Genomic DNA, 12,527 nt, shown 5'->3' on the forward strand with positions numbered 1-12,527 from the left:
GACTCTAAAAGAGCGATTTTGATAGCAACATGTAAATACAACGAATCAGCTTTTATGGAGATTAATTTAAAAAACTTTTTCCAAAAAATAAGTTTTTCAAAGAAAAGTAAAGAACTCCATTAAACAAAAAATGACCAAAAATAAAATCAAATAATCTACCAAGCGTGAAACTACCCCATTACAGCATCGATAAATAAATGAAACCCAAAACGAACAGAAATTCCAATAATTAACGAGTCAAACTCAAAACGAGCAGAAATTAACATAAGTTGGTCACAAAACCTCTATGCCTTCCCAAGGCCAGAACAAAATTTGCACTTTACTTAAAAAACATAAATGTTTTTACTTTTATAACTTAAATAAATCAAATAATATTAACATTTTCATTACTAAATATCAGTATATCTATATTAAACTGACAATGCACATTCATTTGTGCATTGGGCACAAGCCACTACAATTTCCAATTGAATAAGCGCATTTCGAAGTTTCTACAACTTCTTCGATACGAAGTGCCCTGCTCTAAAGGAAAAAATTAATAAATAATACACTTGGCCAACATCGTTCTTATATGCCCCCAGGGCATAACTTAAAACCCTAGCCCTGAGGGTTGTGGGGGAATGTCCTCCTCTTTACTTAGTCCCCATTTCTTGTCTCGTTCTCGATTGTCTCCGTTCTTTACTTAGGCAGCGCGATCGCGCTTCCTATGATTTTTGCAGCAGCTTTCTCTATAAGCTTTATTGGCCCCCAGGGCATAGCTTACAATCTTAGTATCGAGGGCCCTGAGGGGGTGATCATTCCAAAAGACCTAACTTCCGGACCTTCTAACTACGTAGAACAAATGAATATCTCGAAATTTTGATTGGATGTGTTTTGGAAGATGGTGGACGTGAGGAGCGTTAGTCGCTATCCAATCACTTTCAACTATTAAAAAAGGCACTAGCCCTTTCAATTTCAAATTGAATGAGCCCTTTTGAAGTTTCTACGATAACGCTTTCAATAAAAACTGTATATGCCCCACGGCATAACTTACAACCCTTGCCCCGAGGGCTGTGGGGGGAAGGGTTGTCATCCTTAAGACCTAATTCCCAGAACTTTCAACTACGTTGAGTAAAATGGCTATCTAAAAATTTTGATTGGATGTGTTTGGGGAAAAAGTGGGCGTGAGAGAGGGGGGGTTAGTTGCCTTCAAATCATTTTCGACTATTAAAAATGGTACTATCCCTTTGAATTTCAAATCAAATGAGCCTTTTTTCAAGTTCCTACGACAAAGATTAAAAAAAAAACCTTATATGCCCCCAGGGAATAGCTTATAATCCTTGCCCTGAGAGTTGTGGGTGGAGTGTCCTCCTCAAAAACACATTTTCTATCTGGATATCAACTACGCTGAACAAAATGGCTATCTCAAAATTTTTATTTGATGTTTTTGGGGGAATGATGGGCGTGGAAGGGGGACTAGTTGCCCTCCAATCACTTTCGACTATTAAAAAGGGCACTAGCCCTTCAAATTTCCAATCGAAAGAGCCTGTTTCGAAGTTTTTACGACAAGGGCTTCTATTAAAACCTTATATGCCCCCAGGATATAACATAAAACCCTTGCCCTGAGGGTTGTGGGGGAGTGTCCTCCTCAAAAACATATTTTCTATCTGGAAATCAACTACGCTGAACAAAATAGATATCACAAAATTTTGATTAGATGTGATTGGGGGAATGATGGGTGTGGGGGGGGGGGGCTAGGTGCCCTCCAATCACTTTTGACTATTAAAAAAAACACTAGACCTCTCAATTTCTAATTGAATGAGCCCCTTTTGAAGTTTCTACGACAACCCCTTCCATTTGAAGTGCCCTGCTCTAAAGGAAAAAAAATATATAGTACATTGTGCCAACATCGTTCTTATATGCCCTCAGGGCATAACTTAAAACCCGTGCCCCGAGGGTTGTGGGGGTGTGTCCTCTTCAAAAACATATTTTCTATCTGGAAATCAACTACGCTGAACAAAATGGCATTCTCAAAATTTTGATTGGATGTGTTAGGGAGAATGATGGGTGGGGGGGGGGGGCTAGTTGCCCTTCAGTCACTTTCGACTATTATAAGGGCACTTGCCCTTTGAATTTCCAATCGAATGAGCCTTTTTTGAAGTTTTTACGACAACGCCTTCTATAAAAACCTTATTTGCCCCCAGGGCATAACTTAAAAACCTTGCCCTTAGAATTGTGGGGGAGTGTCCTTCTCAAAAACATGTTTTCTATCTGGAAATCAACTACGCTGAACAAAATGGCTATCTTAAAATTTTGATTGGATGCGTTTGGGGGAATGATGGGCGTGGGGGGGGGGGCTAGTTGCCCTCGAATCACTTTCGACTATTAAACAAGGCACTAGCCCTTTGAATTTCCAATCGAATGAGCCTTTTTTGAAGTTACTATGACAACGCCTTCTATAAAAACCTTATATGCCCTCAGGGTATAACTTAAAACCCTTGCCCCTAGAGTTGTGAAGGAGTGTCCTCCACAAGAACATATTTTCTATCTGGAAATCAAGTACGCTGAACAAAATGACTATCTGAAAATTCTGATTGGATGTGCTTGGGGGAATAATGGGCGTGGGGGGGGGGGGGCTAGTTGCCCTCCAATCACTTTCGACTATTAAAAAGGGCACTAGCCCTTTGAATTTGCAATCGAATGAGCCTTTTTTGAAGTTTTTACGACAAGACCTTCTATAAAAACCTTATATTCCCCCAAGGCATAACTTAAAACCCTTGACCTGAGAGTTGTGGGGGAGTGTCCTCCTCAAAAACGCATTTTCTATCTTGAAATCAACTACGCTGAACAAAATGGCTATCTCAAAATTTTGATTGGATGTGTTTTGGAAAATGGTGGGCGTGAGAGGGGGGTTAATCGCTATCCAATCACTTTCAACTATTAAAAAAGGCACTAGCCCTTTCAATTTAAAATTGAATGAGCCCTTTTGAAGTTTCTACTATAGCGCTTTCAATAAAAACCTTATATGCCCCCAGGGCATAACTTAAAACCCTTGCCTTGAGGGTTTTGGGGGAGTGTCCTCCTCAAAAAAGTATTTTCTATCTGGAAATCAACTACGCTGAACAAAATGGCTGTATCAAAATTTTGATCGGGTGTGTTTGGGAGAGTAATGGAAGTTTGGGGGGGCTAGTTGCCCTCCAATCACTTTCGAATATTAAAAGGGGCACTAGCCCTTTGAATTTCCAATCGAATGAGCCTGTTTTGAAGTTTCTACGACAACACCTTCTATAAAAGCCTTATATGCCCCCAGGGCATAACTCAAAACCCTTGCCCTGAGGGTTGTGGGGGAGTGTCCTCCTCGAAAACCTATTTTCTATCTGGAAATCAACTACGTTGTACAAAATGGCTATCTCAATAGTTTGATTGGATGTCTTTGGGGAAAGATGGGCATGGGGGGGGGCTAGTTGCCCTCCAATCCCTCTCGACTATTAAAAAGGGCACTAGCCTTTTGAATTTCCAATCGAATGAGCCTTTTTTGAAGTTTCTACGACAACGCCTTCTATAAAGCCTTACATGCCCCCAGGGCATAACTTAAAACCCTTGACCTGAGAGTTGTGGAGGAGTGGACTCCTCATAAACACATTTTTTATCTTGAAATCAACTACACTGAACAAAATGGCTGTCTCAAAATTTTCATTGGATGTGTTTTGGAAAATGGTGGGCGTGAGAGGGGCGTTAGTCGCTATCAAATCACTTTCAACTATTAAAAAAGGCACTAGCCCTTTCAATTTCAAATTGAATGAGCCGTTTTGAAGTTTCTACCATAACGCTTTAAATAAAAACTTTATATGCCCCAGGGCATAACTTACAACCCTTGACCTGACGGCTGTGGGGGGAGGAGTTCTCATCCTTAAAGACCTAATTTCCAAACTTTCAACTACGTTGAATAAAATGGCCATCTAAAAATTTTGATTGGATGTGTTTGGGGAAAAGGTGGGCGTGAGAGGGGGTTTAGTTGCCCTCAAATCACTTTCGACTATTAAAAAGGGTACTGTCCCTTTGAATTTCAAATCGAATTAGCCCTTTTTCAAGTTTCTACGACAAAGATTAAAAAAACCTTATATGCCCCCAGGGCATAGCTTATAATCCTTGCCCTGAGAGTTGTGGGGGGGAGTGTCCTCAAAAATATATTTTCTATCTGGATATCAACTACGCTGAACAAAATGCCTATCTCAATATTTTTATTTGATGTGTTTGGGGGAAATATGGGTGTGGGGGGGGGCTAGTTGCTCTCCAATCCCTTTCGACTATTAAAAAGGGCACTAGCCCTTTGAATTTTCAATCGAATGAGCCTTTTTTGAAGTTTCTATGACAACACCTTCTATAAAAACCTTATATTCCCCCAGGGCATAACTTAAAACCCTTGACCTGAGAGTTGTGGGGGAGTTTCCTCCTCAAAAACACATTTTCTATTTTGAAATCAGCTACACTGAACAAAATGGCTATCTCAAAATTATGATTGGATGTGTTTTGGAAAATATAGGGCGTGAGAGGGGCGTTAGTCGCTATCCAATCACTGTCAACTATTAAAAAAGGCACTAACCCTTTCAATTTCAAATTGAATGAGCCCTTTTGAAGTTTCTACGATAGCACTTTCTATAAAAACTTTATATACCCCAGGGCATAACTTACAACCCTTGCCCTGAGGGATGTGGGGGGAGGGGTTGTCATCCTTAAAGACCTAATTCCTAAAAGTTTCAACTACGTTGAACAAAATGGCTATCTAAAAATTTTGATTGGATGTGTTTGGGAAAAGGTGGTCGTGAGAGGGGGGGGTAGTTGCCCTCAAATCACTGTCGACTATTAAAAAGGGTACTATCCCTTTGAATTTCAAATCGAATGAGCCCTTTTTGAAGTTTTTACGGCAAAGATTAAAAAAAACTTATATGCCCCCAGGGCATAGCTTATAATCCTTGCCCTGAGAGTTGTGGGGGGACTGTCCTTCTCAAAAACACATTTTCTATCTTGAAATCAACTACACTGAACAAAATGGCTATCTCAAAATTTTGATTGGATGTGTTTGGGAAAAGGTGAGCGTGAGAGGGGGGGGGGGGGTAGTTGCCCTCAAATCACTTTCGACTATTAAAAAGGGTACTATTCCTTTGGATTTCAAATCGAATGAGCCCTTTTTGAAGTTTCTACGACAAAGATTAAAAAAAAAACCTTATATGTTCCCAGGGCATAGCTTACAACCCTTCCGCTGAGGGCTGTGGTGGAGGGCTGTGGGGACAACACCTTCTATTAAAACCTTATATACCCCCAAGGCATAGCTTAAAACCCTTGACCTGAGAGTTGTGGGGGAGTATCCTCCTCAAAAACACATTTTCTATCTTGAAATCAACTACACTGAACAAAATGGCTATCAAAATTTTGATTGGATGTGTTTTGGAAAATGGCGGGCTTGAGAGGGGCGTTAGTCGCTATCCAATCACTTTCAACTATTAAAAAAGGCATTATCCTTTTCAATTTCAAATTGAACGAGCCCTTTTGAAGTTTCTACGATAACGCTTTCAATAAAAACTTTATATGCCCCAGGGCATAACTTACAACCCTTGCCCTGAGGGCTTTGGGGGAGTGTCCTCCTCGAAAATATATTTTCTATGTGGAAATCAACTACGCTGAACAAAATGGCTATCTCACAATTTTGATTCGATGTGTTTGGAGGAATGATCGGCGTGGAGGGGGGGGGGCTATTTGCCCTCCAATCACTTTCGACTATTAAAAAGGGCACTAGCCCTTTGAATTTCAAATCGAATGAGCCCTTTTTGAAATTTCTACGACAAAGATTAAACAAAAAACTTATATGCCCCCAGGGCATAGCTTATAATCCTTGCCCTGAGAGTTTTGGGGGGAGTGTCCTCCTCAAAAATATATTTTCTATCTGGATATCAACTACGCTGAACAAAGTGGCTATCTCAAAAATTTTATTTGATGTGTTTGGGGTAAAGATGGGCGTGGGGGGGGACTAGTTGCCCTCCAATCCCTTTCGACTATTAAAAAGGGCAATAGTCCTTCGAATTTCCAATCGAATGAGCCTTTTTTGAAGTTTCTGTGACAACACCTTCTATAAAAACCTTATATGCCCCAGGGCATACCTTAAAACCCTTGACCTGGGAGTTGTGGGGGAGTGTCCTCCTCAAAAACACATTTTCTATTTTGAAATCAGCTACACTGAACACAATGGCTATCTCAAAATTTTGATTGGATGTGTTTTGGAAAATGGTGGGCGTGAGAGGGGCGTTAGTCACTATCCAATCACTTTCAACTATTAAAAAAGACATTAGCCCTTTCAATTTCAAATTGAATGAGCCCTTTTCAAGTTTCTACGATAATGCTTTCAATAAAAACTTTATATGCCCCAGGGTATAACTTACAACCCTTGCCCTGAGGGCTGTGGGGGAGGGCTGTGGGGACAACACCTTCTATTAAAACCTTATATACCCCCAAGGCATAACTTAAAACCCTTGACCTGAGAGTTGTGGGGGAGTGTCCTTCTCAAAAACACATTTTCTATCTTGAAATCAACTACACTGAACAAAATGGCTATCTCAAAATTTTGATTGGATGTTTTTTGGAAAATGGTGGGCGTGAGAGGGGCGTTAGTCGCTATCCAATCACTTTCAACTATTAAAAAAGGCATTAGCCTTTTCAATTTCAAATTGAACGAGCCCTTTTGAAGTTTCTGCGATAACGCTTTAAATAAAAACTTTATATGCCCCAGGGCATAACTTACAACCCTTGCCCTGAGGGCTTTGGGGGCGTGTCCTCCTCGAAAATATATTTTCTATGTGGAAATCAACTACGCTGAACAAAATGGCTATCTCACAATTGTGATTGGATGTGTTTGGAGGAATGATCGGCGTGGGAGGGGGGGGGCTTTTTGCCCTCCAATCACTTTCGACTATTAAAAAGGGCACTAGCCCTTTGAATTTCCAATAGAATGAGCCCGTTTTGAAGTTTCTACGACAAAGGCTTCTACAAAGATCTTATATGCCCCCAAGGCATAACTTAAAACCCTTTCCCTGAGGGTTGTGGGGGATGTGTTTTCGAAGAGTGTCCTCCTCAAAAAAACACATTTTCTATCTGGAAATCAACTACGCTGAACAAAATGTTTATCACGAAATTTCGATTGGATATGTTTGGGGGAATGATTGGCTTGAGGGGGGGGCTAGTTTCCCTCCAGTCACTTTTTACTATTCAAAAGAGCAGCAAAACTTACGATTTCCATTTGAATAGGCCCCTTTTGAAGTCTCTCGATGGCCCCTTTTACATGAAGTGCCCTGCTTTAAAGAAAGAAATTAATAAACTGTAGATTGTCAACATTAATCTTATATGCCCTCAGGCCATAACTTAAAACCCTTGCCCCGAAGGTTGTGGGGGAGTGTCCTTCTCCAAAAGATATTTTCTATGAAGAAATCAACTACGCTGAAAAAAATGGCTATCTCAAAATTTTGATTGTATGTGTTTGGGGGAATGACAGGCGGGGGGGGGGGGGGGGGGGGGCTAGTCGCCCTCCAATCACTTTTAGCCATGAAATCGGGCACTAGCCACTCCAATTTCCAATTAAATGAGCCCTTTTCGAAAACACATTGTGCCCACATCGTTCTTTACTTAGGCAGCGCTAGCTAGCTGCCTATGATGCAGTAAAACATTATTTGTAAGAATAACTACATTTGTGACTTTCACTTTAATTTTGGGATTTGAAAAGGATGTTTTTTTTTTAATTTTATTTTTATTCTTTTACGTTAAAACACATCGAAAAGTGATGCCTAAATAAAACTTTTAAAACGAAAAATGACGATTTTTGAAGCAATCTGTTTCGTTTATTGAATCAGTACTTTGAATTGAAGATCTGACAATTGATTTGACAATTAATTGCCAGAAACTAGATCAATCATTTAAAATATAATTATACTGATTCCTGGAAGTCTCAGCAATTTTAAATTTTTCAGTGTTATAATGATTAAAGATAAACTATTCAACATATAATTATGTTTAACGCACTATATCACTAAAAGAGACTTTTCGTTCTGTATTTTGATGTAAATTTTTGTTGACTTTTTTTTTATATAAATCTGTGTCATTTATATAAAAAGAAGTTCAGTTTCGTTGTCTTAAAAAAAACGATATTGCTGATAGATGCGACCAGTTTTTTTAACTGAACTTTTTGTCTTAACTGAACTCCTTCGGATCATCTACATGTGCTCAAACTTTCAAGTGGATCCGCGAAAAAAATGTTTTCCTTACTAATAATCGACTCAACATAATTCTATTTCAAAATTTGTTGTCCTCATTAAGATCCTCTTTGGTTCAGCCAGGGCTGGCCTAAGGTGAAAATTTCAAGTGTGCCAGACTAAAATTTGATGTCCTTACCACGGGGGGGGGGTATGATTTGTAAAAATTGAAATTTAAGGTCTAAAACACAGTTTTTGTGTACTTTTGCACCTTTTAGAACATTAAAATGATTTCTCTCAATTTGATTTATTATTGATTCACTTGAAAGGTTTTTGTATGTTAAATCACTTTCATGTTAAATGGACTAATGGAACCTTCTAAAGAAACCAGCTCGTCGCACAATTCCTCCCCTCTAATATCACCTTTATCGTTCCCATTTGATATTACCTCTTCAATCTGTCTGTATTTGGTCAAAAGTGTTTGTCAATCGGACATTTTTTCGACATTGAACTGAAATTCAAATTTTGAAGTCTGCTCAAACCTTTCTTCCACATGTTGAGTATCGATTAAGGATTAAGCAGTATCGATTAAGGGTTAGGAAAATCCAACTTTAAATTTTTTTTTGTGGGTAATTAAGAAATTTATCTCTACCCTCAAGTTCAAAATGTTTCTTCTTCCCTTTTGAGTCTTGTGCTTATTTTTTTGCTTTTACTAAACTAGATACAAACACATTCTAACTAAAGTCACCTAAAAATTCTGAAACTTGTTTCACCCTGTCTACAACTTGAGGAAAGATGATCACTTACTGGCCAAGTTTTTTGGAAAAAGAACTTCATTCCAGGTTATTAGAGAAACTAAAAACCACTATCTTCAAGCGTTGTGACTCATCATAAAGATCCTAGAGAGCTTGGTGAACTTTCAGAATATGATATTTCGCTGTGTTCAATCAGTCAATTCGTCCCTCCCACCGCGTTATACAGACTCTTTCAATGTTAGAGGAGGTTCAGTAAAAAGTTCTTCACACCTCAAAAGGCTCTAGGAGCAAGCCCCAGTGTCCGGTTAAGGAGCTGAATAGGGTATACAGACGCTGGATTTCTCCAAACAGGGTCACTTTTGGAACTGAAGACTTGGCTGCATCAGTAGCCACCAAGTCTAATCTGTGGCAGCTACAAGGGACAAAAAAGGGTCTTTTATTTCGTTTTTAAATTCAATTCAGTAACCCAGAATATTTACATTTCGTGTTAGCCTCGTCGTCATAGCCTTGGCCTCTAAAATTTTGAATGTCAAGACCATAGTTTTCTAAGGCCTTTGAAAAAGTTTCAGACATGCCTTTGCCAGTGGCGTCTGGGATTTCAAATAAAGTCAACAAAACTTTCACATATTTCTGCTATCTTGTCACTTTTTTTCATGGACATATCGCAAGATTATAGAAAGTTGTTCTTTTCTGTCTAAGTCTGGAGGGAAGTTTAGAAATAATGCAATTAAGAAAAAAGGTAAAAAAAAAACTTGAATTGCTGAGTTTCCGGAGACGAATATCATTATATATTAAATATTCAGTTAATTATTATTAGTTCTTTCCTTTCGTCTTGATTATTATAATATTTATTTTTTATCTTTCCTCGCCTTAAGATTTATTTATTGATCGATCTAAGTATCTGTTCTTTTTATGTTTGATATGATGATTTAGTTTATTTCCTACTCGTTTTGGGTTTCATTTATTCGATTTTAATTTCTGGTCGTTCTGAATTTAAAATGCTTTGGGACTTTATTTCTGTTGGTCTTAAGTTTGATAAGGGTTTTCAGTTTTCTTTATGAAACTTCTTTCTGATTTTTTTTTATAAATTAATAAAATAGCTCTATAGTAATCCATTATTTTACATCAAAAGACTCAAATTCATTCAGACTTTTAATAGCACCAGTTACCTTGATCTGACGTGTCTTCAGTGATGTTTTTAATGTTCTCAACGCCACTATGAGCCCGAAATCAAAATGAAGATCACGTCGGATTCGCGAAAATAGAACCTGACCGGACCCCGCAAAATAAGATGGGTCAAGCACCATGATTCAGTTATATATTTTTTTTTAGCTCTAATGGATCATTTTGCGTTCTTTCAAAACCTTTTGAAGAAAGCTGCAACGCAGAAACATTTGCAAAAGCGTCACAAATGCTGGACGTGATGAACCAGTCGCAGTTGGTTGTGTGTTTCTATGTTGTAATTAATTAAAAAAACTTTTTCCAAAAAATAAGTTTTTCAAAGAAACGTAAAGGACTTCATTAAGCAAAAAATGAGAAAAAATAAAATCAAATAATGTAACAAGCGTGAAACTACCACAAATCAGCATCAATAAATAAATGAAACCCAAAACGAACAGAAGTTACAATAAATAACCGAGTCAAATTCAAAACGAGCAGGAATTAACATTAGTTGGGCTTAAAAACCCCTATGCCTACCCAAGGCCAGAACATAATTTGCACTTTACTGAAAAAAATACAAATGAATGTGAGTAAGGATGACAGTGCCAGCGCGACGGGGCCCTACTGCTGCTATCTATAATTGAGTCTAACGCTGACAGGTTATAATTTATTAAAGGATTATTGATCGACTCTAACGGGTCAATGACACTATTTTCATGGTCGATTTATTTGTTGTTTCTAAGTGTAACGACTCCGGGGCGAAGTTTGCACAGGCGCACTGAATTCTAACGGTACAATGTATTGATCCAGTAGAGGGAAAATAGATTTCTGAGAAATTGATTACATAATCGGCGGGGAATTATTGATTCTAACGGGAAGGGGATCACGTGTCTCTTTCTAAGCCAATCAGGAAAGTTACGTAAGGTTTCCCATTACATCACAATTCACCCTTGAGATTTTGTATATAAGCATTATGGTTAAACTATCATACAGTTTTAAGACATCATGGATAAAGCATTGAATATTAATGAGTAGGAAACTTTGGCTACATCGATTTATAATGTGAGTTCTGTTTAGTAAATTTTCTTAGTTTATTTCCAAATAAAATCATTTTACATAGTCTCCCTCCAGTAAATTCAAATTCAGGGTATACCCCCCCCCCCAAAAAAAAAATACAAACTCCACTATGTGATGTTTATAGTCGATAGAAAGCGTAAAATACACTCTTTTTTACAATGTACCCCCTCCCCCCTGTTTACGACTTTAATTCTTTCATTGGAAATAATTCTGTTTTTTGATAAATTCTTGGTTTCCGTATTTCTACCTAAAAGTGACAGCCAACTTTTTTTTAACCCTTAGCTATTAATATACTGATTCCATTTAAGCCGCTAACCTGACTTAAACATTTCCGCTAAGATTTAAATATGGATAATTATTGATATCTGTCAAGTGCATCCTGCTTCTTAATTCTCATGAATTACGATAGCGGCTTAACCAAAAGGAGAATCGTTTTTCTATGCTAAGTTTTTTTTTCCTTTAAGGAGAATTTTGAAGAATGATTTTGAGTGTATATTATTCCTTTTTCTAGCTTTCTTTTGATAAAGTGTCTTTTATATTTTCAGGGATAGAGCGGGTGAAAACTATGGTTTTTAACTTTGATATTATTAGGCTAGAAAGCAAATTCTTTAGGAGTTGCATGAAGACTATATTATGTGTAAATTAGCTAGAATTTTTAACCTATGATTGCAAATTTTAGGTCTATAAGCTGCTGGGCTAAAGATATTTTTTTTAATCTAATTTAAAGCCTTTATCTAAATATTCTCTGTTTCTTGAGCTTATAACAGTTCGAAAGTTATCATATGGGTTTGTAGCTGTGAAACTATCTAAATTATTGTTTTCCATTTTGAGCACTCAGTGTTTATATGGGGGGAAGGGGAAGGGGCAACGCCTCCCTTCTAATAGCTTTGCTGTAAGGTGAAAACAAAACTGTTTCTTCGCGTGAAAATTAAGGGGGGGGGGGAAATTCTTTGTGCAGACATGTACACCCTTTGACAAGAAAACTAATGTGGTGGTTCCGACATGCAACACTGAAGTTTAGTGTTTGGTTAGCTTTTAATTATACCATATTTATGGCTGATCATTTTGAGATCTATATTTTAAATCATTGTATTGGATTTGATGCAGTTGTTGGCTCTAAAGAATAATATTTTTTTAAAAATTTTTTTTCTAAATGGTAAAAATAGAAACATTGATTTCTATCCTAAGGCTACAGACTACTGATTGTCAAGGTTTATTTTTCACAAGTTGTGCAATAAAAATGTTTGATTTCTAAGCCTAGTATATTTCTTGCAAATTTTCACTTTTTGCTTTGCTGAAATGTGGGGAGGGGCTTCTTTGA

Source organism: Artemia sp. Qi Xiang Cuo, chromosome 1 (genome assembly GCF_049724085.1).
Source record: "Artemia sp. Qi Xiang Cuo chromosome 1, ASM4972408v1, whole genome shotgun sequence".
NCBI lineage: Eukaryota > Metazoa > Arthropoda > Branchiopoda > Anostraca > Artemiidae > Artemia > Artemia sp. Qi Xiang Cuo.